Here is a 4,417-nt window from a genome sequence, read left to right on the forward strand (position 1 = left end):
TGATTTCAGACAGCTAATTTGGTCGCATTTGGCACCTAGCAAGTTTTAACTTTGGCCACTCCCTGCATTCCTTTATCCTTGGAGTGTTTTTCTTCTTTCTAAACTGGATGCTGAAGTTCCCTTTGATCTTTTGTCCATTTTCCACAACCGTAAACAGACGTTTCTGTCTGTCACACAGGTGAGTGAGATGATGGAAACAAACTCACTTTGATGCAGACTCCTATTTTTTTCTTTGACTTTTCAAGAAAATCCAGTAAAACCAATAAAGTCAATTAATATTATAAATGATAACTATTTATTTATTTATTTGAAAGTCAGTTGTGTGGTCTGGAATCATAAGCCGTGAGTCTAAGCCTCTCCCCCGCAGCTCTTGCCGTTCACATCCTCTGCAGTTGCAAGTTGCACCCCCACGTGCTCCTCCAGCATGTTGGTGGTCCCAGAGAATATGACACCGCGGCTAAAGAATAGTAGGAGTAGTGGTGGCAAGTCAAATGCAGCCATTCAGCTATTTTTTTAAATATTGTTAAGCATCATTTTCTAAATGGAGGATCACGTGTCTAAACTCAGGAATTTGTGGAGACACGTCACTGGTCGTGATCTCCATTGAGACAGAAAGATCAGTTATACAAACAGGTTGTCCATGTGTTTCTTCAGAAGGAGCGGCCCTGGACTTCATTTATGTAAAAGTAAGTCAACAACAACAATTTTGGTGATTTTTTTTTCCAAGCTACAGTTCTTAAATGGAGGACAAATGTTTAACCCTTGTGCTATCTTAGATGACCCCACCCTTACTTTGACGTGTTCTCCCTACCATGACAAAGGTGGATAAAGGTGGAAACGTTTCATGTAATCCATGGACACCAGTGAAGATCACAAATCATTGAAGAAAAAAGGTTCAGCGCACTGTCTAGTGGGTCTAGATGACCTAACTCCCAACGTTAAAGTGCCTAGGATAGCACAAGGGTTACAGAAAATTTTAAACAACACTCTGCTAACTGTTGCCAGTCAAATGGCGGCCCAAACCCTGGTCATGGAACTTGGCTTATGGGACATGGAACGTCACCTCTCTGGGAGGGAAGGAGCCTGAGCTGGTGTGAGAGGTTGAGAGATACTGTCTATATAGTCGGGCTCACCTCCACACATAGCCTGGGCTCTGAAACTCAGTCCTTAGAGAGTGGTTGGACTCTACCACTCTGGAGTTGCTCAAGGGGAGAGGCGTCGGGCTGGTGTGGGCTTACTCATGAGCCCCCAGCTCAGCCGCCAAGTGTTGGAAAGGGTCATGTCCCTCCGCTTTCGGGTGGGGGACAGGTCTGTAACTGTGGTTTCGGTTTATGGGCCGAACAGCAGATTGGAGTACCAGACCTTCTTGGTGTCTCTCGAAGGAGTACTGGAAAGTGCCCCAAAGGGGGACTCCATTGTCCTCCTGGGGGACTTCAATGCCCATGTGGGCAATGCCAGTGGCAGTAGGGAAGTCTTTACCTCCCACATCCAGGAGAACTTCAAACAGGTACCAAGGAGGTTGGGGACATTGAGTCCGAGTGGACCATGTTTTCCACTTCCATTGTCTCTCCTGCTGCTCAGAGCTGTGGTCACGAGGTCTCTGGTGCCAATCGCGGCGGTAACCCCTGAATCCGGTGGTGGACAGTGGAAGTAGGGGATGCTGTCAAGCTGAAGAAAGACTCCTACCAGGCCTGGCTGGCTTGCGGGACTCCAGAGGCAGCTGACAGGTATCGGCAGTGCCGCCAGGACTGTTGCAGAGGCAAAAACTAGGTCCGGGGAGGAGTACGGTGAGGCCATAGAGAAGGACTATCGGTTGGCGTCGAAGAAATTCTGGCAAACCATCCGGCGCCTCAGGAGGGGAAAGCAGTTCTCCACAGGCACCGTTTTCAGTGCAGGTGGAGCGCTGTTGACTTCGACTGGGGACATTGTCGGGCGGTGGAAGGAATACTTCGAGGATCTCCTCAATCCCACTGACACGCCTTCTTTTGAAGAAACATGAAACATGAACTCAGCCAACATAATCCTTCTTTTAGCCTTGGGGTGAGGCTGTCTGTTATCCAGGCTGAAGTCACTGAGGTAGTCAACGAGCTCCTCAGTGGCAAGGCGCCGAGAGTGGATGAAGTCCACCCTGAGTAACTCAAGTCCCTGGATGCTGTGGGAGTGTTTAAGCTGACACGTCTCTGCCGCATCGTGTGGCAGTCGGGAACGGTACCACTGGATTGGCAGACAGGGGTGGTGGTTCCCCTCTTTAAGAAGGGGGACCGGAGGGTGTGTTCCAACTACAGGGGAATTACACTCCTCAGCCTAGCTGGGAAAGTCTATGCCAGGGTACTGGAGAGGAGAGTTCGTCCAATAGTCGAACCTCAGATTCAGGAACAACAGTGCGGTTTCCGTCCTGGTCGTGGAACAGTGGACCAGCTCTACACCCTATCTAGGGGTGCTAGAGGGATTGTGGGAATTCACTTATCCAGGCCATATGTGTTTTGTGGATTTGGAGAAACCGTTCGACTGCGTCCCCCGTGGTATCCTGTGGAGGGTGCTCTGGGAGTATGGGGTCTGGGGAGCCTTACTGAGGGCTGTCCGGTCTCTGCATTACCAAAGTAAGAGTTTGGTTCGCATAGCCGGCAGTAAGTCAGACCTGTTCCCGGTTCACGTTGGACTCCGGCAGGGCTGCCCTTTATCACCGGTTCTGTTCATAGTTTTTATGGACAGAATCTTTAGGCGCAGCCCAGGGCCGGAGGGGGTCTGGTTTGGGGACCACAGGATTTCCTCTCTGCTTTTTGCAGATGATGTTTTCCTGTTGGAGCCAGGACCTCCAGCGTGCATTGGGGCGGTTTGCGGCAGAGTGTGAAGGGGCTGGGATGAGGGTCAGCACTGTTAAATCTGAGGCCATGGTTCTCGACCAGAGAAAGGTAGTTTGCCATCTCTCAGTGGGTGGAGTGTCCCTGCCCCAGGTAGAGGATTTTAAATATCTGGGGGTCTTGTTTACGAGTGAAGGAAGACCGGAGCGTGAGATTGACAGGCGGATCGGAGCGGCGTCCGTAGTTATGCGGTCGCTGTATCAGTCCGTTGTGGTAAAGAGAGAGCTGAGCCAAAAAGCAAAGCTCTCAATTTACCGGTCGATCTTCGTTCCAACACTCGCCTATGGTCATGAGCTCCGGGTCATGACTGAAAGAACGAGGTCCCGAATACAAGCGGCTGAAATGAGCTTCCACTGCAGGGTGGCTGGGCGCTCCCTTAGAGATAGGGTGAGAAGCTCGGTCACCCGCGGAGAGCTCGGAGTAGAATCGCTTCTCTTCCACATCGAAAGGAGCCAGTTGAGGTGGCTTGGGCATCTAGTCCGGTTGCCTCCTGGACACCTCCCTGGGCGGAGGCCCCGGGGAAGACCCAGGACACGCTGGAGAGACTGCGTCTCTTAGCTGGCCTGGGAACGCCTCGGGGTCCCCCCCAGAGGAGCTGGAGGAAGTGACCGGGGCGAGGGAAGTCTGGGCATCTCTGCTTAGACTGCTGCCCCCGTGACCCGGATAAGCGGAGGAAGATGGACAGTCAAATGGTGATTCAGATGCTCTGCGGGGTCCATTCGTTTTTTTATAAATCTGATTGGCGTTAGTGCCTCACCAGCCATGAACTTCACAGCTGGGTTCACATATTCTAAAATCTGATGCTGATACAGTCAGCACCTCACAGACAAAAAACCTCAGCACACGGCACTGAGCTGCAGGCTATTCTGGAGATGGACACTGCAGGAGAGCAACAGCAGCAATTTGAATGTGGGACATCCCAGAAGGGTGGTGGTTTGACCGCTTTACAGGACCCACCTGTGGGTCAGACTACACCATGTCCCACACAGACATCCCTTCTTGGGTCCGTGGTAAACTAATCCAACATCAGGAAGGAGGGGAGTCTACTGTAGTGATGTCCTGCCGTCTTCAGTGATGTGTTTAGCTGATGTTAATCTCACTTTGATAAAAAAAAGATGTCATGCATTGGTTATGTTTTTATGCAAGTATTATGGTAATAAAGTGTTCTAATCATTATTTTTAAAGATGAGGGATGTGTTGAGATTTTCAGATTATGGGAATATCCCAGTATAATGACATCACAGAATTCCGAGTAGAGAAACAAGAAAAAGATGGAAACCTTTGTTGTGTTTCTGCATTAAACATATGAAGAGAGAGAGAGTTGGACATCTGTGTCCAGGTTATCAGCTAACCTAAAAAATCTATAAAGATCGATTGAAATGAACAGTGAAATGTTGACATTGGCTGTGATAGGCTCCGGCAGCCTCGTGACCCTGAAAGAGACAAAATGGGTTAGAAGATGAATGAATGGATGAATGTTGACATTTGTGTCAAATAAACCTGTAGACGTTTATGTGTCTGAAGAAAGAAATGATCTTCCTGATGTGAAGATCATG

Source organism: Oryzias latipes, chromosome 1, assembly GCF_002234675.1.
Source record: "Oryzias latipes chromosome 1, ASM223467v1".
Classification (NCBI taxonomy): Eukaryota; Metazoa; Chordata; class Actinopteri; order Beloniformes; family Adrianichthyidae; genus Oryzias; species Oryzias latipes.